Here is a 24361-nt window from a genome sequence, read left to right on the forward strand (position 1 = left end):
ATGCACCAGTGCTTCAAATTAACACCTTAGAAATAGGACTTCAGTCTGTTAGGAGTAATCGCTGCCCGTATTTTAAGGCGTTCCAGTATACTATTTACCTTTTTGGAAACCGATGTTATGACCTTTAGCCCTCTTACAGCTTGAGCACTCAGGCTCACCCTCCTCACGAGAAATGTCATCAAAACAGATTTTTCATCTCCGACTTGAAGACCAGTTTTTCTCTTAAAGATAAAATAAAAACCCTTGGAGACCCAATGTAAATGGCATCATGAGTCTGTGAAGTAGCACTACCGGACCACTACTTAGCATACTGAAAAATGTCCCTTTCAATTAGACCGAAAATGTCAATTTCCCTTTAGAAATACGAGAAGGGTACAGCCTTTTCTACTAGTACTCACTGTAAATGAATATTCCCTGATTATTTACATTTTATTCCTGTTTTAGATCATTTTGGTTCCATTCACAACGTCATGTAAGAGTAACATGTAGCAAAACTGGTGGTTCTGACAAGTATAAAACTGCTCGACATGTCTCCTCTTGCGGTGGCAGTAAACTGCGTGCACAGCGCAGAGAAGTTATTTAACACAGAAGTAGTTATTTAATCAAGCGCTTCACCTGCTGGAGGTAGGCTTATGCAACAGTGGACAATTAAAGCAATTTGTGCAGAACTGTCCACTGAATCCGAGAAGGCAGCCCGATTCGGAACATTTAGAGAAACTATGTCTCAAACATTTATAAAATACTTATCACAGGTTTTTCTAGCATGGAGCGCTTCATATGATCATTCAACCTTTTGGTGTCCCACATAGGTAATTTAACTGTGCTTGGAGTGGCTATTTAGTCTCGGTGGTTGTTTGAGGCACATAGATGAATGTCCCCATTCTAGTTTAATTGAGGCTACAGTTCAAACTCCTGTTTGAGCAGTCCTGATGCAGAACGTTCCCTGCATAAATGTCCACTCTCCAAATTCCCACCCAAAAGCACAAATTACAGCACCCAATTGCGAATTCAACTCCCTGACTTTACCTCCTATTATATCACAGTCCTGTTACGCAAACAAAGTCAGTGTGAACTGCAACTAAACAGACCACCTTAAACAAGCAGTGAGCTTTTCAGTAGCTCCAGGTGAGCACCACATTGTAGGCACCGCGAGCAGCAAGTCCTACAACTCTGACAACCCACAGTAGTGAGTCTTCAGTGGTGGACAGTGGATTAAGGCCTGCCAAACTTGAAGTTCAATTGACCAAGAGGTTACAGTTTACTAAAGAGCCCCTCCACCCCCTGGCTGCTATACTCCGCAAGCATTGGCAAAGCCAGTAGGTCTTACCTAGTCAAGAACTATTAGCTTTGCCAATCTGTTTTAGCTACGTTCTACATCCGCGTGGATACTGTTCAGCATGGCTAAAACGTAGTGGCTTAAAAGAGAGCGGCAGGGCATGCTGTGTCGCGGAGTGTCACAGAGTAGAGATGTAGAGCGGCATATACTGGTGTAGTATAGTCAAATGGTATTGAGTGGCGTAGAGGGAAGTTACGTAGACAATCGCAGAGGGAAGTTGCGCAGAGTTGAGGGGCATAGAGGGGCAGTGAATAGAGTGTCAGAGTGGAGTGCAGCAGTTTCTGTCACACCACAGGCTAGATGACCAGTAGCCTTGGAACCCGGATACAGCGGGAGCGATGGATGATGCTTGATAACATTTTCCCCTTGTATGTAATCACCTGTGTGTATTACTGAACCACTCCAGAGATAACTCCACAGTAGGGGAAAGGGAAAAAAGGGATAAACAAAACAAAGATGCAGCTGCGAAAACAGTCAATGGGGTGCTGTTCTGGAGTTGAAGACCTCATTTCTACGATAGCCCCGTGTTCCCTGTATGCGAGACAACACACATAAAGTCAGCAGCCTAAGCACCTACACTATATGTATACATATATACAGTATGGCTATGCACTTACGAATATTGCTACTGCATGTATCCGGATGTAAAAGTCACAAAATTGCAAAAAAAAAAAATAAAGTAAAAGGAAATCAAAACATAGCTTCTACTAGGTTTTCAAGCGAGAAGCTCTAAAAGTAGTAATGAAGGAGAAACTGTAGAGTACTTAGCTTACAGCAGGTAGTCCTTTGGCATCGGTAAGTTGTGGTCCTATGTCCACGAGGAAGGCTACCAGTAATGGCACACAGTTCAGCACGTGTGCCACATACAACAACCAAGGAAAGGCACTGGGAAGAAAATACTCCAAGCCACTCAATGGCTCTTTGCCTACCTCGGCTCGCGACCGCGCTCCAGCACAAGTGAAAGCGGTTTCGGCTTGAAGCCGTCTCTCTCTTCCTCCAGGGAACAACTGCTATGGCGGAGAGGAGACGCGAGGTCAGTAATTCTTGAACAGAAGCTGGGTAGAAGCACAACAACCTCCTAGGGCTGTCGACATAAGTCAGGTGACCAGCATCAATCAGAACATTTGTAAAGCGCACTACTCACCCGTAAGGGTCTCAAGGCACTGGGGAAGGGGGGGGGGGGGGGGGGGGAAGATGCTGCTACTGCTCGAATAGCCAGATCTTGAGGTGTCTTCTTAAGGTTAGCAGGTTCTTGGTCTTGGCGGCGAGGTGGGAGAATGATCAGCCGCCGGAGGTCGCTCTTCGGATGTGGGGGACGGTGGAGAGGGCGAGGTCAGCGGAGCGGAGCTGGCGGTTGGTGGTGTAGAAGGTGAGGCATCTGAGGTATGCTGGTCTGGTATTGTGGAGTGACTTGTGTGCGTGGGTGAGGATCTTGAAGGTGATCCTCTTGTTGACGGGGAGCCAGTGCAGGTCTCTCAGGTGGGGTGTGATGTGGCTGTGGCGAGGGATGTCGAGGATCAGGCGTGCAGAGGCGTTTTGAATGCGTTGAAGTTGTTTCAGGAGTTTGGCCGAGGCTCCTGCGTAGAGGGTGTTTCCGTAGTCCTACCAAGCACCGGGTTGTGTGTGGGTGGGGATTAAATCACGAGGAGGAGGTAGGACTAGTCAGTGCACCCTGAGCAGTATGAGAGTTGTAGTTTCGTACATGCACACATCGTTTACCTTCTCTCACACAACAGTGCGTACTACTGTGGTTCCCCACTCAACCTACGCGCATACGTGACAGTATCATGGAGTGGAGTATTGTAGAGTTGCCTAGAGTGCAGTAGTGTAATGGCGTCTAGCACTTTGGCCTAGAGTGGCTTAGAGTAGAGTGCAATGGCGAAGACTGCAGTGGTGTAGGTGGCGTAATGCAGTGTCGTAGAGTAGAGTGGAGTGGCACAGGGTATAGTGGAGGGGCACAGGTAGAGTGGCGTAGGATGCAGTGGTGCAGAGTAGATTTGAGTGGATTGGCCTAGAGCGCACTGGTGTAGGGTACAAGGGCACAGAGTGCAATGGTGGTGAGTGCAGTGTTGTAGAGTGTCGTAGAGTGGCATAGAGTAGTGTGGCATAGAGAAGAGTAGCTTAGAGTACAGTGGTGCAGAGTGGCGTAGAGTGCAATGACATAGAGTAGAATAAAGTGCATTGCTTTTGAGTAAGGTGGTGTAGAGTGCGTTGGTGTGGAGTGGTGTAGAGTTGCATAGTGTGCGATGACGTGATGTGGAGTGATGTAGAGTGCACTGGTGTAGAATGGCATTGAATTCATTGACGTAGAGTGAAGCAGTAAAGAGTTGAGCGCAGTGGCATAGTGTAGTGGCTCAGAGTGGAGTGTTTTAGACTGGAGTGGCACAGAGTAGACTGGATTGGCTTAAACGGGAGTGGCTTAGACTGGAGTCTGCAGTTTGCAGTGGCAAAGTATGCAGTGGTGAGGAGTAGAGTGGCATAGACTGCGTTGATTTAATGTAGGGTGGTGCATCGTGCAGTGGGGTGAAGTGGTGCATCGTGCAGTGTGGTAAAGTGGTGCAGAGTGGAGTGGTGTAAAGTGGAGTGCGCATGGTTTGATAGCGCACTACCATTACAGACAAAACCTTTTCAGTTGAATTGACTGACATTTGCACAGACTTACAGTTTTACTAATAAAACTATCTTGCGCAAAAAATTGTGTGGAAATGTCATCACCTAGTTTATGGATTTGTTTTTATCGTATAAAAATGTTTCCACTGCACTTCAAAATTAACAAATGTGCTTCATTTTTACTTTCCTACATTCTGAAATATCTGCATAGTTAGACATTTAAATTTTATTGGGTGGTAGAAAAAAATAACACCATGCAGCCTTCCACTAGCACACCCCCAGTAATCGGCATGACTGTCACATAAATCTTTTCACTTTGAAGTCGGAGAAAGAAAAGTAAACACCAAACTCTGTGGGAGACTAAGCCTGACATTTGACCTCTGTCTCGGAGTGCACAGCAAATATGACAAAATAACAAGGCTTATAGGCCTGTTTACAGAAAGGAGCACGGGTGGAAGAATACAAGGGGCACTTGTAAACCAGCTATACTCCAAGGAAAGGACTAACTCAAGCTGGATAGCCTAAAACAAAGCCAGCAAATGAAGAGCAAGCAAATGTGAGTTTCAAACCACAAAGCCAATGGTGAGCAGTGGGTTGAATGCATTTCCAGGGAAGCTTCTGAATGTCCCCAAGATGTCTTTAGCAAACCGGACTGCCCAGACAGCTGCGCTGTCTGGTAGGCTTCAACCTGAAAATGGAATGAAGCATCTTGTGTTAGGATCTGTTTATGGGTGCAATGTATGACCACCTATCAGATTGGTTGTTACACATGTAACCTACAGCTGACAAGTAGCAAAAGTTGGTGACAGCCACTGCTCACAGGAGTACTTAAAGTAGGTCCGAAGCTTCATTATAAGAATGGTTGCAGGTCAGCATCCAGGACCACAGATATTCTACACTCTTAGTTCAGTATTCTGTCTTTATGTACTTCAATGTATATGGAGGACACCATACACTTGGTATGGGTTTGAGATGGTTTTAAGGTGTTCAATATCACACTTCCAGTCAGATCTTTTGACACAAAAGCTTGATTCGCCCCTGCTCCTCACTACTGCATCGCTCGATTCTGCCTGCGTATTTTCACCTCTTCTTCTATGCTAGATTTATTTTGAGTGAACGATTCTACTTCTTACATCAGGTTTGTTAACTTCTTGTTATCAGCCAACAGGAAAAGGGGGCGCCAGAGAGGCGGGTCTCAAGATGGCCGACACAGAGTGAGGCTCCGCTGGCCCTGAGAACAATCCGTAATTAATCCCCCCATAAAGAGCTGCCATTGGTACTCCACGACTGTGGGACATGCCTCTGACAACATCGGGCTTGATTTGCAGCCTCCCTGGTCTGTTGTGTGGCACCTGGCCTGCTGGTAACGTCCTGGTGGTGCAGAGCAGGGCCCCGGCCTGGTGATGAGCAGTGCTGTGGGCGGCTCGTTGCACCTCTGTGGGGGCCTAGGTTGCGTACCCCTTCCCTGTTAGACTGTGGAGCAGCCTGGAGTCGACCTAAGACCGCAGCTCTTCATAGGATTCTTGACTGGCATGTTGCATCCCGGCCATGGGGGGGGGGGGGGGGCACAGTTTGCTGGACTGCTATGGTGTTGATGCTCCCAACCAGAGCCTGGGCAGCAGGGGCACCTGACAGCTAGGGCTGCCCTTGCCTGCCGTGCCTGCTTGACCTACTCACTCCCAGTGGGAGACCGAAACAGGACAGGGTCCTGATTGGAGGTTATCCCCCATCGCGCCGCGCCGCACTGCACTGCACTGTGCCGGGTTCACCATGTCGGGTGGCCCCCAGGGCTGACTGGTACACAGTCCTGCTTGTGTCCCCTGAGAAGTCCGGGGTGTGGCGGACCACAACTCATCGAGCCTAGACACTTTGCTGCCCCCCCACCATTTATCTTTGGTGGCATAGATGATCACTACCGGAAGGAGCCCGCCAACTCCATATATCTGGTAGCCGACCACAATAGAATTTCTGCTTTTGTGCATGTGCGGCCCCACACACTTTAAGCCATCAAGATGGGTAAGCTAGATAAGCATCAGCCCAAGTTGGTCTTTGACAAGCAGTGTGCCTTGAAGGAGGGGAGCTTCTGGGTACCCCACTCTGGATGGAGTCACTGTGGGCGCGCCTAGGGACCTTCAAGTAAGAGACCTTCTTGCAAAGGTGCACAATGGCATAAAGAGCATTGACTCAAATTAGTCAAACTGACCTACCTTCTTGATCGAATGAGCAATCGACTTGATGGCCAGATTGTTTGCCTTGCTCAACTAGAACAACGCGTCTAACTTGGAGGATGAAGCGATGACGAGTGCAAAGCAGCTTTTACAAATGGAGAAGGTGCTGGTGGTTATCAAGGTAAAGTGCTCGAGCTCCGCTCAGGAGCAGGAGGGTAGAATTGTGTCTGGGGTCGGCAGCAGCACTAACTCGCTGGTAGACCTACCCATCCCATCCTCTCCACTCTGTGAACGATTTGGAGTGTTAGAGGTATTTTCTTTTACAACCCTGATTTATACACTAGCGGTTAGTGTTTCAAGTAGCTATGTGCTTCGTTGAATCATATGAACTTTCCTTATAGACCTTGTCTAGATGTAAAGCAGGGGTCTTCAAACTGGGGGAGCGGGCCTCAAGAGATCCCAGGGAGAGGTGATTTGGAAGGGGGGGGGGGGGGTACCAGGCCCTGGCAAAAAGAAGCATTATGCTCATAACAGTGCTTTGTTTTAAGCAAGAAAAAAATGAGCGCCAGTAACCGCTCTGTAATGGGGCATCTCTAACCTCTTTTTTCACTTGTTTCCTAGCTGGGAGTATGTGTCAAAAGGTAATTGACTCTTAGTATTAGACTCTGAAGTATTCTTCAAAACTTGCATTTTTAAAACTGTAACAGAACCTAACTGCAATGTTAAAGTAAGTCTAGACTTAATTAAACATTGCCAATTGAATCGAGTTATTGCGAAAAATTCTGAGGGGGCCCGATCATTTTCTTTTTTTTCCACGGGGGGTGGGGGGGGGTGGGGGGGGCATGGCATTAAAAAGTTTGAAGACCACTGACATAAGGGATTCCCATTTTCAGCAGTGGTTTTATACACCAGTGATTAAGCATTTTCATGTAGTTGTGTGATTCAACAAACAGTTTTCTTACTTTATAGATTTTTTACTTTCTATTGCTATACTATTCATGTCAGTTTTCTAGTTAGTGTGCCAAAAAAGATCAATGTTTCCGCAGCCAGTTTCTATAGTGGCTCCGCGGTTTGTCTCTACCAAATAATGCGTTACGAAGGTAAGTAACTTGTTCTATAGGCTGAGGCTCATACACTTTAAATTCCTACATCGTACTTATCACGCACCCACAGGCCTGCAGAGGATGGGCTCACTCCTGGAGGCGCGATGAAGGCTGAGGGATGGGACGAGCTGGCTGTACTCTGGGATGTGGTTCTTACTTGGATAGACTAAATGATGGAGAATCCTGTGTCCCGAACACTGCTTACAGCTCTATTGGGATATGTAAAGGATATCCCAGCTGGTGCCTGCCGGCTGCCAGCAATACTACTACTCCTTTTGCAGAGAAGTGTGGCAATGCATTGGGGAAGGCATACAAGCCCTAAATTTGATGATTGACTGAAGAATGCAGCATACTACCAAGAAAGGCTGAACGATGTCTAGGCATTGATGCTGGCGAAATCTCTCCCCAAAGATATTTGGAGCACACTCAGCTCCTATCTAACGCTCCGAGCAGGCAAAGCTGCTCCCTCTCCGACATCAATGTAAATGCAGATTTATCAATTTGTACACTCTGATGAGATCATGCCCTGTTTGTACTGGAGTGCCGATGTAAAGTTTGCATTTCATGGGTCTATTAAATTTGATGTAGGGCTTCCATGTATTCGGAGATTTTTCTTTTCTTTATTTACTGTATTTACTCCCTTCCCCTGTTTTCAGTTGTCATATGTCACTACAAAAGCCAAATAAAGAGAAAAAAGAATCATCCAGAATCATTGCAGGTCTCCATTTAGATTCTGATGTCGTTATTGAGATGACACTAATTGAAGGTTTTGATACACGAAGGTCTCAGGAAGTGACATCTTCATTTGGCCCTGGAGGGTTCCCCCTACGGTCAGTGGAAGATTTGGTGTAATTATCAGTTTGTTTGTTTGTGGTGCTTTACCAGTGATGCTCATCTTCGTGAAGCTTCACAGTTGCAGTGCACAGTATGAGTGAGAGTAGCCAAAGGCAACCTATTTAGAATGTGCATTGTGAGGCGCACAGCACAATATTGCTTTTCACAATTCTTGAAGGGCTATAGGGGCCTGTCAGAGCATAGTTTATTACATCTGCTCCAAGGGCGACATAGGTGCTGAAAGATTTCACTCAATCACAAAGGCATGGCTCACTCAGAACTGCACCTCCGTAATAGAGCACTATCATAGTCAGGCGTGTCTAGAAATTGATGTGTTCACAGAGACGAACACAAATTATCTCCCAGTAGGAGCAGGTACTGTTCAGTAACACTCCAAGACTATCATTGCACCCAAACTGCCCAGTGTTTCAAAGCTCTGTCTCCTTTTTTCTTGTTAATGGGATGTGGGGAAAGGAGTGGTGAGTTACCAAGTACAGACTGTTCAACTAGCTTGTCACTAAGCTCTGAGGAGACGCCTGAAAGTGCCGGTGGAGGGGTCAAAGAGAGACACATTGCTCAAAGTACTATTCCCAACTGGTTGTCAGCTGTCCCTTCATTATGAGTCCAACATGTCCCGCTTGACATCTGATGGTCCGGGCCTGTCACAGGATCCATACTGTTCTCTGTTGTTTGGCCACTCAGAAAAGGGTTTCCCTTTCATTCAGCAGGTGAACCCACCTTTGGCTTCCTGGTGTCGGTGGAGCCTCTATGGCTTCAGCAGCTCTGGCTGCTGTACTTCATGCCACAAAGTGAGCAACACCGTTCACCATCCCTGGATCCCGTCAGGGTAGCAGCAAGATCCCAGTTCTACAGTGCCAGTAGGTTTTTCCTCTGAGATAGCTACATTTGTACAGATTCCCCGGCAGAGGACCTCAGTGGACCTGCCCTCCAGTGTCCATAATTACTGACCCAAGCCCCTCGTGTTAAATGAAGGCCACTATTTTCCTGGTAGTCACTCAATCTTTGCAGCTACACAGCCGCAAGCCTCCCTGAAACAAGCTACACAAAGATGGGCACTGAGGCACATCCACAGCACTCAAGCCTCAACAAGTGGCACAGAGTGTTTGGGTGTTATCATTGTAGCAAAGACTGGTATGTTCGAGGCATATGAGCTGCAGATTGTACACTATGCATGGATCGCCATCTGGTGTTGCGCTTGGATGCTTGCACTTTGTTGTTGTCTTGGAAGAGTCTTTTGTAGTCGCGAGATAGGTGACTCCTCCCTTGGACAATAGTGCGCATGGGCATCGACTCCATCCTCAGATTGTTTTTTTCCGCCATTGGGTTCGGATGTAACTTTTGCGCTCCGGTTCGGCACCTTATTCTCCAAACCTTTTCAACGTGCAAACTATCTACAAATCGACTGTATTGTTTTAGATCGTGTGAACTTCGATGCGCATCTCAGCTACTCTATTCCAGTTGTCGACGCGGGCCGCTGGGCCTATCAACGCAGTTCAGGCCTACAGCTCATGGAAAGGACTCCATTCAAAAAAATGCCCCCACTGTGGAGCGAAATTCCCACACAGTGGCCCTCACAAGGTCTGTAACCGGTGTCTCGCGCCAGAGCACGACGAGAACAATTGCCGGACCTGCACCTCTTTTCGATCAAAGAAGACCATCCGTGATCACCGGGCCTGACGACACATCATGGCGCAGCGAGCAGCTCCGGCACCAGTGGACATCTTCGATGAAGGCCCCGATGTCCTGGAGGAGGATTCTGAGGACCTGGAAATCGTGTCCGAAGCAGACGACTCAGACTTAGTTGACCACATCACTCCTGGTCAACGAGTGACTCCTGGTCAACGAGTGAGTACAACTGCCCCTACCCCAACTCCATCCGAAAAAAAAAAAAAAAAAAGAAGGCCCTAGTCAAGACTATGCCTGCTGGCCCCAGTTGCGACTGAAAACAAGCTTCAGAAGCCCCGCCGGGCCAGGCTCCGAAGATAAAGGACAAGCCTTCCGGTAGCTCTGGACCGAGCAAACCACATATCCGTGTCTCTTAAGCGCCTTCGGCACCGCAGACAGGAGAGCAACCTACTCCCAAAAAGGTCGGCACCGACCACCTCAACAGTGAAAGAAAAACCATCGGATCCGAAGCCAAACCCTTCGGAACCGAAAGAGATTTCCGTCTCCATAGCCAAGCCAAAGGACCCGAAATCACCCCCTCAGGCCTCGGAGAAGAAATCCACACCCCGCTCGAACACGAAGTCTGCACCGAAAGCGGTTACCGAAGACCAAGAACTTTTTCGACTGGATCCTCTCGATCCGAAGCAGAAAACTCCATATATATATATATATATACCCCAAAACAGGACATGTGGCTACTGTTCCACACAAGAAGAGGAAGCTGGACACACCAGACACTCCTGCAGTGCTTGTGAAGAAAAAAGACTGTGCCACTTCACCTAAAAAGACCCTCTTCTCCTGTTCTTCCTCCTGAGCCCGTTCTTCCTCCTGAGCCCGTTCTTCCTCCTGAGCCCGTTCTTCCTCCTGAGCCCGTTCTTCCTCCTGAGCCCGTTCTTCCTCCTGAGCCCATTCTTCCTCCTGAGCCTGTCTTTCCTCCACAGCCTTCAAAACTTTCACCACCACCACAGGATGACGATGATTTAGCGGTTGGGGGGAGGTAAAAATGACCCTTTCACTGACCCTGATGACGACATGGACGCATCATAGGACGATTGGGACGATTATGATGACCCAATAGATCACCCAGACCTCCCTGATACCCAGCCATATCCAACAAAGCCATCTCCCCAGATGACAATATTGGCTTTGGTCAGCTTGTAAATAAAGCTGCTGTCTACCATGGTGTTCAGATGCATTCAGACCCTGCAGACGAGGACTTCCTTCTAGACACCTTCGAACAGTCACAGAAGACTGTCCAAATCCTGCCAGTGCTAAAAGGGGTCATTAAACATGCCCCCGACATATTCAAAGACCCGGTGAGAGCTAGAATTCTTAATCCCAGGATTGACAAAAAATATAAAGCCGCCCGATGATCCCACCTACATGAGGGGGCAGCTACCCTTAGACTCACTAGTGGTAACTAACGCTAGGAAACACGCCAACTCTCAAACCTCCGGTGATGCACCACCTCCGGATAAGGAATCTTAAATTGATATATGCCTCTGGCAAGAGTTGCTGCCCAAGCAGCTAATCACTGGCTCATAGCCAACACCCAAGCATTACTGGCTAGGTACGATAGGGTTCACTATGACCAACAAGAAACCCTATTACGTTTACCTGATCAATACAAAACCCAGGCAAATGATTTAATTCAAGAGGATAAATTAATAACTAATGCATCAATCAAGTGTGCCGTTGATGCAGCAGACACAGCCTCTAGGTCCATTAACACTAGTGTGCTGACATGCCTGGTTAGGCATCTCCAGGCTTTAAACAGGAGGTACAAACAACTATCCTCAACCAGTCGTTCAATCAGGAACAACTTTTTGGACCGGTTGTAGACACCACACTAGAGAAGATGAAAAAGGACACGGAGACTGCTAAATCCATGGGAGCATTAGTCTCCATCCACACGTGCTTTCTTTCGTCGCTCCTTCTATAGAGGAGCATCCAGAAACATTGGAACGGAGACCGCCTCCTCTTCCTACAAAAACATCACGTAAACATCCCCAACAGATGGTATTTTAGAGGCGGATACAGGGGAAATAACAAAAAAGGGAGAGGCCGAGGTAACCACAACACTAGCGCCTCCTCCACTAATAAACAGTGACTTCCCTCCACTCCCTCCAGACCATTCCTCTCCGGTCGGGGGTAGACTCTCACAGTTCCTACCTGTCTGGGATTCCATCACAACAGACAAGTGGGTAAGACAAATTATCCTGTATGGTTACTGCCTAGAACTTGCATCAACCCCGCCCACCATACCACCCAAACAGTGTCCAATGTCCACGGAACACCTAACGCTCTTAAAACAGGAGGTTCTCTCACTGCTTCAAAAGCAGGCAATAGAACTAGTTCCCTTACAGCGTCAAAGAACAGGGGTTTACTCGCTGTATTTCCTAATCCCCAAGCAGGACGGGACCCTAAGGCCAATACTCTTCCTTAGACCCCCTCAATCTCTATATACAGTCAGATCATTTTCATATCATCACTCTCCAACAGGTCCTCCCACTACTTCAACAAGGCGACTTCCTTGCCACACTAGATCTCAAGGACGCCTACTTCCACATTCCCATACACCCTGCTCACAGGAAGTATCTAAGGTTCATAGTGGACGGACTACACTATCAGTTCAAAGTCCTTTCATTCGGGGTGACCACCGCACCCAGAGTGTTCACAAAATGCCTTGCGATAGTAACAGCACACTTGAGAAGACAACAAATCCATGTTGTTCCATATCTTGACGACTGGCTAATAAAGCCAAGTCATTCAGCCAGTGAGTTCGTCACATTCATCAAACCATCCAGCTGCTACACGACTTTGGATTCACAGTTAACTACCCCAAGTCAAATCTTCAGCCCTCCCACATACATCCGTATCTCGTGGCCACAGTAGACCCCTCTAGAGTCATATCCCAATCCAGCCAGGATAGCCAGTATGCAAACAATCACCAGATTTCAACCACAGCATTCCCTCCCAGCAAGGGTATTCATGCAGGTCATAGGAATGATGGCCTCTTGCATCTTTGTCGTACCTCATGCAAGACTTCAGATGCGCCCCTTACAGAAATGCTTAGCACGTCCGTGGAACCAGGCTCAAGGACAACTTACAGATCTGGTGTTGGTGGACAGCCGCACACATCGCTCTCTGCAGTGGTGGAACACATGAAACCTGTCCAAAGGGCGGCCGTTCCTGGAGCCAGTTCCACAGATAGTGCTAACAGCAGACGCATCACTCACTGGCTGGGGAGCCCATCTCCTAAACCACACAAAGGCAAATGGACCACTCAACAGAGTGCTCCACATCAATCACCTAGAATTACTGGCAATATTTAAGCATTAAAATCATTCCAAGTACATCTACAGCACAAGACTGTCCTAGTCCGGACGGACAACATGACAGCCATGTATTACATACAGAAACAAGGAGGCACGCATTCTTTGCAGCTGTCCCAGCTTGCACATAACATTTGGAGATGGGCCATTCCACAAAACATATACCTTCTGGCAGAACATCTTCCAGGAGTTCACAATCTGATTGCGAATCTGCTAAGTCGACAGACACAACAGATACACGAATGGGAACTTCATCCCCAAGTTCTTCAACCATTTTTACAGATGTGGGGTCAACCAGACATAGATCTGTTATGCCACACACGCAAATGCAAAATGCCCAACTTTCGCCACCAGGTTTCCACACCCGTTGTCCAAAGGCAATGCGATATGGATGAACTGGTCAGGCAGATTTGCGTACGCTTTTCCGCCACTCCCACTGATTCCCCTAGCAGTACGCAAGCTCAGACAACGGTCTCAAGATGATCTTGGTGACTCCCACATGGGCACGCCAACCGTGGTTCACAACACTGCTGGAACTCTCAGTAGTACCACACCAAAAACTACGCCTCTCCCCAACATTGCGAATGCAGAACCATGGAGCGATAAGGCACCCCGATCCAGGTCAACTGAATCTAGTGATTTGGCTTCTGAAGTCCTAGAGTTCGGTTATCTTAACCTTCAGCCGGACTGTATGAACATCATTAAAGAAGCCAGACACCCTACTACTAGAGCTTGCTATGCAGCAAAATGGAAAAGATTTGTCATCTACTGCAATAACAATAAGATTGATCCGCTGGATGCTTCAATCCAGGACATCATTTGCTACACTTAAAAAGATGTAATCTAGCATATTCATCCATACGATTACATCTAGCGGCACTTGCTGCTTATTTACAAAACAGACACCACTTGTCATTATTTAGAGTACCTGCAATTAAAGCTTTTATGGAGGGCCTTAAAAGAATATTTTCTCTCAGACTGCCACCCTCTCCGGTGTGGAATTTAAACTTTGTTCTTACCAGGCTCATGGGTCCCTCATTTGAACCTCTACATAAATGTGAACTTCAGTTCCTCACATGGAAAGTAGCTTTCCTGGTCTCAATTACCTCTCTTAGAAGGGTAAGTGAGATCCAGGCTTTAACCATTCTTACAAATAAATCGTAACAAAGTGGTTCTCAGAACAAATCCAAAATTCCTTCCCTAAGTCATCTCTGCTTTTCATCTTAACCAATCAGTTGAGTTACCGGTGTTTTTCCAAAACCCAGACTCTGTGGCAGAGAGAGCTCTTTACACACTAGACGTCAAAAGAGCCCTACTTTATTACATTGACAGGACTAAGCCCTTTCGAAAGACAAAACAACTGTTTGTAGCCTTCTCCCCACCTCATAAAGGTAACCCCTTCTCCAAAGCTGGGATCGCGAGGTGGATAGTAAAATGCATTCAAATATGCTACCAAAAGGCTAAACGCACATTAAGAATTCCCACTAGAGCGCATTCAACACGCAAACTAGGGGCTTCCATGGCATTCTTAAGGAACATTTCCTTAGATAACATATGTAAAGCAGCAACATGGTCTACACCACACACCTTCACCTAACACTACTGTGTTGACGTGCAGGCTTAGCAACAAGCTTCTGTAGGCCAGGCTGTTCTTATAACACTTTTTCAAACTACTGCAACAGATACAGGTGACCACCGCTAGGGGAGACACTGCTGTACAGTCTATGCATAGTGTACAATCTGCAGTTCATATGCCTCGAATGGAAAATGCTACTTACCAGTATGCATCTGTTCTTGGCATGTAGAGCTGCAGAGTTGTACACGTCCACCTGCCTCCCCGGAAGCTGTACCTGTTACAGTATTATCTTAATTAGATACATTCACATGGACATCCCTTACTTCTTACTGACTCCATTTCCCATCATGGCGAAAAACAATCTGTGGATGGAGTCTATGCCCATGCGTACTATTGTCCAAGAAGAGGAGTTACCTATTTAGTGACTACAAAAGACTCTTCCAAGACAACAACAAAGTGCGAGCATCCGAGCCGAACACCAGATGGCGATCTATGTATAGTGTACAACTCTGCAGCTCTACATGCCAAGAACAGATGCATACTGGTAAGTAGCATTTTCCTTTTCTCCTCAGGGGAACCCACTTTTGGGACTTATCTTGGTTAATATTGGATAGCTTTATCATACGGTGTGGACTGTTCAGAGTCTTTGGACAGTAGTTGCAGTAAGATATTTTCAGGCATCCAGAGGGACAAGTATTCTCTCTTTTCCACCTGGTTCTTGACCACTCCTCTGCCTTCAGGGTTTTTTACAACAAAAAGGTGATGGATAAAATTCTTCTAATTTTTTTAATTTTATTTTTTACTTTCAATCAGTCTCAATTACAGTGGATCTGTATGTTGGATCCATAAATAAGAATGTTCATCGTAGTTATTTTACACCGTTGTGTATACAGATATATATTACAGCACATGTTACGCACATTATAGCGCTGCGAGGACTTCCGGTACAATACTTCTGAGTCTTTGGGAATGATTGGTAAGGTGCATAACTCTCCCCTATATGTGTTCCACCCTTTCCAGAGTCTTATCCACTTTTTTGAGCAACCCCTGCGTATATACAGTCTTCCGCCACCATAGCCACATCCATGTCTTTACACCATTCCGCGGGTGTAGGGACAGTAATAGCCCCCAAATGTTTAGCAATGTTCTTTTTTGCTAGCATCATTCCCAAGGTTGCCCAGGGTGACAAAGGTCTGTGGGCTCCCAGATGTTTAGGGGGCAGCGCTTGGGCTCAGGCGGTACTGGGCTGCCACTGAACTGTGTGTTCTTTTGCATTACTAATTTCCAATAGGTCGCTATCGCTGGGCATTCCCAGATAGTGTGGGAAAATGTGCAGATTTCCCCACAGCCCCTCAAAGAAAGTGGATTGTCAGCGCTCCCTATTTTGTGAAGTGTCGGTCGTGTGTAGTAAACTCTGTGTAAGATTTTAAGTTGTATCAGACTAAGTCTAGACTGGATTGCCACCTCCCTAGGTGAGGCTAGTGCGTCCTGCCAGTCTGAATCGTCCAGGTCTCCCAAGTCCACGACCCATTTTTCACTGAGCTTTTGCATGGGTCAGGGGCATTGTTAATAATTTTCCTGTATGTCATAGAAATTGCCTTTTTAGGTCTCGCCTGACCCAGTGCATGCGCTGGTCTGGTGAGACATTTTGTGAGTGCTCCAAAAAGTGCTACCAGGCCAGCCTAGAGCTACAGTGCATGTCCGCGCGCGTCGCGGTCGCTTTGACATTTGATCACGATCACTTTCGCTGCCGCAGGGCCGCTTTGATGTTCTCCGTGATGCTTCAATAGATTGCAGCAGTTAAAACAAGCATTGGCATAGCCAATAGGTCTCACTTTTGAGACCTTATAAGTGTTTAGTTATGCAAATGTTGCATGGTTAAACACTTATAGGGTCCCAAAGGCGAGACCTATTGGCTATGCCAATGCTTGTTATCTATATGTTCTGTAAGTAATCTGTCCTCTAGTGGTGAGGCCTTGGGTAGATTGGTGTCGGGCGGGATTGCTGCCTCTAAGGCGTGTTTTATTTGATAATATCGGAATCTTTCCGTTGGAGCCATCCCATATTTGGATTGGAGTTGGTCAAAGGTAAGTATTTTCCGTCTCACCCACAGGTCCCCGACCCGTGGTAGCGCCATCATTTTGAACAGTGCCGCCCTACCTAGGAGGGTTAATGAGAGCGACTGCCAGTGTTTAGTGTCTCTTTGAAGCTGTTGTAAGGGGGCCTGTAGGTTGAGGGCCGTGAATACCTCAGTGCTGTGCATGATATGTATCCCTAGATATTTAAAGTGATCTGTCACTATCGTAACGTTACAACCAGCCATGCAGAACATAGAGCACGGATTTCGCACAATTTATTGTGTAGCCTGAGAATCTCCCATAGTATTCACATATATCTAGGAGGCACGACAAAGATCTTCTGGGAGAGGCCAGATATAAAAGAATATAGTCTGCGTACAGCGATATATGATCCTCATAGTCAGCAGTCCAGCGGAGCCCACGAATGAGCAGGTTTAGTCACACCCACACTGCCAGGGGCTCCAATATAAGGGCGAAGAGCAAAGGCGATAGCGGACAGCCTTGCCGCGATGCAGTGGGAATTCCCTAGAGAAGCGCCCATTCGCCACCACGTGCACCAGAGGGTTAGCGTAGAGGAGTTGTATCCAGTAGCAGAACGTTGACCCAAAGCCTAGTTTTCGGAGGACAGCAAAGAGGAAGGGGCCATTCAACCGTGTCGAAGGCCATTTGTGCATCTAGTGAGAGCACAATAGCTTCTTCTTGTATCGTATGTCTGCGTCCCATGACACCGAGGAGGCGCCTTAGGTTTAGGGCTGTATTTCTCCCCGGCATGAAGCCTGATTGGTCTGGGTGTATTAACTTGGCTAGATACTGTGTGAGTCGGTGGGCCAGAGTTTTGCCCAAGATTTTAGCTTCCGCATTTATTAGTGATATAGGCCTGTAAGAGGTGCAATCCATCTGTGGTTTCCCGGGTTTGCGGATGGCCACTGTTGTCACCATTCGCTTGTCCCGCGGTAATTCTCCCACCTCTAGGCTAGCCTCAAACTTTGTTAGAAGATAGCGCGCTAGTGTTGTTGCGTTATGTTTAAGCCATTCTATGGGGATCCCGTTAGGGCCGAGGGCCTTCCCAGACTGAATTCTATAATTTGCCAAGGTTAGTTCGTCTGTGGACAGTTTTGCTTCCAGAAGCCGAGACTCCTCCTCCGTAGATTTAGGGAGTCGGATGTCGCGGAGGAAGTCTTCCAACTTCTCCAGTGTTAGCGCATGTGCTGAGGTGTATACTTGTTCATAATGGTGTGCTAAGAGATCTACTAATTCTTGTGGGTTCTTCCTGTTTTTTGAGGAGCATCTCATGTGATACATCGTCAATAGGATCCGCCCCCGATTCTTTTCTAGCTCGTCTATTTCTCGCTCAAGTGTTTCCACTTTCTGGGTTTGGTCTCTTTTGGGTTGTGTTATTAATGAAATCGCCTGCCCACGGAATACGGTTTTGTATGCCTCCCACAGCGTACACGGTGATGGGACCGAGGTTGCATTTTCGGTAAAGTAGTATGTGGTAGCGTCTAATAATCCCTCCTCTATCTTTGGACTTCTCAAGTATCCTGGATATATGGGGTACGTCCTACGTCTGGTTGTAGTCTGCCATGTGTATATAATGCTGAGAGGGGAGTGGTCAGAGATGCCTCTTGGTAGATGAGAGATCTCCAAGAAATGATTTGTTGTACCTATGTGGTCTATGCGCGAGAGGCTGTTGTGAGTGCCTGAGTGGTACTTATATTGTTGCGCCCGTGGGTAAATCCGTGATGGCCGAGTGTGAGCTATGTTGGTGCCTGGGGGGTGTGCAATCCATGGTATCGTCTAGCGTGACATTGAGGTCTCCGCCTACGATTAAATTGCCCTGTGGGAGCTGTAGCAGAAACGCTCCTAGTGCTGGGTATGTCGCTGAATGAAGCGCTGGGTGGAGATAAACTGAGACTATATTTAGTAATCGGCCCTCCCACTGACAAGTCAGTGCCGCGAATCGGCCCTGGTCATCTGTATACGTCTTCTTAATTATAATTGGGTATTGCTTTTTTTTTTTTTTTTTAAAACCTTTATTGACATTTCAACCAAAGACAAGTATGGGCCTACAACCCCCGGGGCCGGCCGCTAAGCAGTTAGAGTAACAGAAAGCAAATTTTAATCACATGCAGCACCTCGGGGAGCAGATTCTCCATGCTAGTATACTCTTGGCCACTGAACAGCACTAGTAGGAAACCAGGATATAAAAGGTTTTCATTTTATAATAGAGGATGGAAGGATCAGGTGCCAAACAATTTCCCAGGAGCGAAAAATGGCAGGCAGAATAGTAAACGTCAACAATAAACAGCAATCGATCAAGTCAATGGCGCTGAAACAGGAGGTTCAGGATGTGGAGGAATATCACGAGCAATTGCGCCTGCAGTCCCCTGCCCTAAGACCCAGAAAACACCACGGAAATTGAGGCACAGATGAAAAAGCAGTGATTGACAGCGAAGGAAACCTACCGTACTGACCCCAGAAAAGAAAAGACAAAGAAGGATAAGAGAAGAAAAAGGAGGCCATAGAAACAAAGTAAAAAACTAAAAAATCCCCTCCCCCAACCCTGCACCCCTGCAAATGACTACGGCTCCCCCCCCAGCAGTGTGCCTGTCGCCCCAGAACCAGACCCGAAATATAGAAGAAACAGAGAAAAAGGAGAAAGAAAGGAAACCCCACCTGACGGGGAAATGGAGAGATTATTAATAAACTGGAGGAGGGCCTTCAAACATGCCCCCGGCTTCTCCCTCCCGCACAATATGTTCCTCCCCAAGGTAAACAGTAAACAACAAAAATCGACCATGTCAAAGAGAAATGGGGAGCATTATTCACCTACTACACTATTAGTTATGCCGTGAGAGCACGCATCCCCCGTGCCCGCCCGCCTATTAAATGACAACCTCTGAAGGATCAGCCTTATCCTTGGCCTCTCTTTGCGAATCCACCAATGCATACCCCTCGACCCATTGCCATGTCTAATGTGACGAGGAATAGGAGCGTCCAAAAAAGACCAGAAAGCGACACACACATGTAGTGTGGACGTCGCTGAATACCAACACAGTCCTCATCATGGAGGATCATCTTTCCCGGTACTGCCCCAGGACATGCGTTGCACACAAGGTCCAGGAAGGAGGAATCCGCCAGAGCAGGCGACCGTTGCTTGAATATTGCCTGGGTCGCCGGAGGCCGTGCGTGGGACAAAGTCACCACCTTCTGCTCAAATCTAAAACCTCGGGAACAGACCAAACCCACAGCCAGCCGACCACACGCTGCCACATTGTCCGAAGTTTCCAGCTTTCCCTTATTCACAGGGGCGGCCACGACACTTTCCTCCTGTGTAAAGGGAAACAAATCCTTGTGTACCTGGGGACAGGCAGATCGCAACTGTTCCGACGCTGACGCGATACCATCAAGCTTTCTCCCCAATACCCGGGCGCCGTGAACCAGGGTGGAATGAAGGGCACCGAGAGCTTCGAGAAGGTCACCGTACCCCAGCACAGCTCCCCGCGCCCGCTCCGCTACGCTCCTCTTCGCCACACACTCCCAATCTTGCTGAGACCCAGTATACAGGATGATAGACTCCTTCCTATCAAGATGGCCGCAGGGTAGTTCCACCCCAGATTGGGACCGGGACTCAGGCACAAGCGCATCCAGTTCCATGTCACTGCAAACAGGGTTCCGGGGGCAGGCAAAATATGTGTCCAGGGTGTGGTCACAGGTAACAGCCATCCTCACCCTGGACCAGTACCCGCGAAAATTCGGGCGTAGCCCGCGAAAATCGGGACGAGTTACAGGCAGCGTCCGAGCAGCTCACTGGCGAGGGCTCAGGCAATTACCGAAGAATCTTGGAATTGCCACCTCGGGCATGCACTCGTTCCGCTACGCTCAGTGGCAGGAATGACCACAGCGAAATTCAGGCCAATATTCGCACCGCTCCGGTATTCCGACTCCACCCAGTCACCAATGGCCGCTGTTATTGAACTGCTACCCGGCCATGTTGTCCACCCGAGGTCCCGGTTCCAGGGTTGCACAGGCCGCAAACTTCAAATGAACATTTCTCCGGCTGTACCGCCGCCAGAAACTTCAGAATCACACGATCGGTCGCCGCTCTCAACCACCAACACGGGCATGTAGCGCAGGCTAAGGATCTCATGCAGGATATCTGTGCGGGATGTGGAGGTTCACGGAGCCGGGAGCCTACGCTGCCGTCCCGATCGCCATCTTGGCACCTCCCCGGGTATTGCTTTTTAATAAGGATCCCCACCCCGCGGGAGCCGGTCGTGAATTCTGAGTGTACCGCTAATTTGAAGCCCCATCTGTCGAGTGCTTTACATGTCGTTCCTTTCAGGTGGGTTTCTTGTAGCAGTGTTATTGCTGGTGCTTTGCGCTTTAGGTATTGGAGGACTAATCCGCGTTTCAGCTTATCCCGGAGACCATTAACGTTCCATGAAATCATGGGCAAGGTTTGCATGCGCAGTCGGCCCTTTTGGGGTGCGTCTGGAGTAGTGGCCATGTGGAGAAGTGGTGGTGTGTGCTGCAAGGTCTAAGTAGCGGTGTAAGTCCAGTGGAGTCGCTGATAGAAACATAGTGTGCCTTGAAACATAACAATACAATCAAATAGAAAAAACAAAACTTCCCCTATTTACCCTGGGTCTCTTCCCCCCGCCCCCTCCCTGCTTCCCTTCAAGACTGTATAGAAACTTCCCGCCACCCCAGCTTTGCAGAGGGCCTAAATCCCTTTACCCGATACATCTGTAGGTGGAGAGGAGCGTTCACAGGTTGCCCCCGGTTTTTCTCGGCCGCATCACGGGGGTAGTGTCCCAACATGCCTGGCATGGCGAGTTCATAGTGGGATGTAGGGTGTCCTTTCACCTTTCTTGGCATATTGTGGTTCATGCTCCTTTGTAATGGTGGGTATTGTCCGCTCTCATCCGGGTCTTCGCTTTCTGGGTGCTTTTATTGGGACTGAACGTGACTGCCGTGTCCGATTTGTATCAGAGCCTACCTCTGGGAGTGTCTAAAGGTCAGGGCTTAATCAGCTGCACTGTGGCCCGATCAGCCACTTCTGTCGCTCCGTCCGGTCAGCCGTGAGAGTGGGTCCCTGGTGGCAAATGGTTAGTGTTATCTGTGTTGCGTCCGGGCCCATTACGGTAGGCAACTTGTCGCCAGCCCTCAAGCCACTCCTGCGCTTCGTCTGGCGTGTTGAAGAACCATGTTTTTTCCGTCTGCTTCCACTCTCAATTTGGTGGCAAACATCATGGAGTACTTGAGATCTCGGCTCTTGAGCTCTTGCTTCACTGCAGTGAAGTTTTGCCACTGCTTGGCGACCGATGCAGTGTAATCCGGAAAGGAGATTGTCGTGTGTTGGTTTGGGATTGGCGGTGCTGCCCTTGCCGTCTGCAGGATGAGATCCCGGTCTCTGAAATTAAAGATGCGCACGAGAATAGGTCGAGGGAGGGCATCTGGTCGTGGTTTGCCTCCAGGGATGCGGTGGGCCCTCTCCACCGAGAAGTAGTTGGAGAGTCCTTTGGCTGTAGGTGATTTTTGATCAGATGTTTTCATCATACTGGCTACATCTGGTTCAATGTCCCTTAGTCCTCAGTTTGCTCTGAGAAAAAATAAGGAATCTGGTCTCATAGAAAGCGAGTCCCTTTCCTGAACAGTAATCTGCCTTTGTGAGAATGAATTAAACACCATGTTAACGTTCTAATGCTTCATGAATGTGAACACTGAATCCATGAACCTTAGACGTTGCACAACTGGTTGTCTGCTTGTGCTGTCTTAGTAGCACTTCTGAACAATGCATTAACAATGTTAACTGAAAACCTTCCTTGTATGTTGAGGATTTGATTTGTGGCTCACCCCCCCCCCCCCCCCTTTCCCCCTCATGCATTCAGCCCCTCTCAGCATCACGCAGACATGGCTGTGCAATGTTGGACTGTTGAATGCATTGTGCATTTGCAGTGGCATAGCTGCATTTGCATGCCCCCTTAAGACTGTCTTGCACTGGTTTGTTCTGTTGTTTTATCCGTAATCTTTAGCAAGCACCTTGCTCTTCACATGGTTTCTCCTGCTCCAAGCAGATATACAGGTGTTTTTTTTTTACTACTTATATTTTCTATAAATCACTTGATTTTGTACATGGACTTCAGTTTGCAAGAGAAATCATTTTGTCAATAGTTAAATTACCTAATCTTAATTTTTGTTAGGTCGAACCTGGGCAGTGCATGTGCTGCTCTGCATCTTTTCAATTGGTTATTGTTAATGTCCTTTCTAAATGGTTGCTTTTGATTCATGAATAGGCTTAGCAGTCCCTTCTTAGTACTGCCTTGTCTGCATTTGTAACCTACCATTGTAGTGTAGTTCCAATAGTGCCCTTCATGCGTGACCTACGCATTTACGGATAACAAACTGTGGGTCTGGTGGCAGACTGACTTGTACACCTCTGCCAAATATGTTAGCCTGTTTTCGCATTAGCTAGCTCGTAGTGCTACCCGAATCTCCTGTTATCAGAGAGATTCATTTTTGCAACCTCATAACATCATAACTTCAGACTCGTGGAAACAATATACTACTTTTCACCCAGTCACTCGTGCTTGCTTGTTTTGCTCTCAAAGAGATACATAGAAGAAACAGTCGGGCGTGTTTACAAGAAGAATTTATTGTACTGTTGTTCTTCTCATGTAAAACAAATGTGCTCCTACAACCATAACACAGTAGCAGAGATATAGTATCAGCAGTACAGTGAATAAAAAGGAATAGTATTGTTCTACCCTTTTGCAATAGTCATGGACACATACATGAATATAAAATGCATGTATAAAATTAAGTGCGTACTCCTAAGATGCCTGTCTAGATGTACCTGAGTGTACCTAACATGTAAGTAGGTGCGAAAGAGCTACTAAGCCTAAGAGCCTAGAATCTAAGAGCCAAGAATCACGCTAGGATTTAGTCGAACCTCCATACCTGAACAGTGAGAGTGTGGGACTTCGTCCTGGACTTGAGTTGGACACCCTGTCAGGGATAGTTAGACCACTGTCTGCTGGAGCAATGGTATGCCGGCGCCGCAGCATCTCTGGTCAGTGTTTCGGCCTTGAAGTCTCGGTTCCCTCCAGCCTACTGATAGCAAGAGGTGCTGTATTTATACAGTCTATGTACGTATGTTACCCATTGTTCAGTATGAAGATTACGTTGGGGATTAAACATTTGCGCGTAGATAGAAGAGGTGAAGTATGCCCCCCCTTCCCGAGAGGGTACTCATAAATTATTCATATGTGCTAAGGATGACGTCTTAGCAATATTGATCGGGCAGAACCCACCCTCGTCATAGAACTAGGTGAAAGGTTTAGTCTTTAAAAGGCGTCAGTCCTTATAAGGCATTCAGTCCCTATAAGGCATTCTGTCCTTATTTGAAGTTATGTCCTTATAAGGCATATTCATATGAAATGAAGGGGAGATGATGTAGGGAAAGAGTACGATGTTCTCTAAACCTATATTATGGTACCGATGTGAAATATAACACCATGAGGACTGGACTTGTTACTTGTGTTATTACACGGTCTGTTTTATCTACAGTCTGTGAGCACAATTTTCTTTAATGCCTTTCTTGTAGCTGCTGTTGCAGGCACAGAAGACTTT

General features: G+C 47.5%; 1 protein-coding gene across 6 annotated transcripts in view; it reads left to right on the forward strand.

Moving 5' to 3' along the window:
• The window catches only part of LARP4B (La ribonucleoprotein 4B), an 843857-nt gene that overhangs the window by 187032 nt on the left and 632464 nt on the right, over nt 1-24361 (forward strand). The gene's annotated exons all lie outside the window — the stretch shown is intronic.

Source organism: Triturus cristatus, chromosome 10, assembly GCF_964204655.1.
Source record: "Triturus cristatus chromosome 10, aTriCri1.1, whole genome shotgun sequence".
Taxonomy (NCBI): Eukaryota; Metazoa; Chordata; class Amphibia; order Caudata; family Salamandridae; genus Triturus; species Triturus cristatus.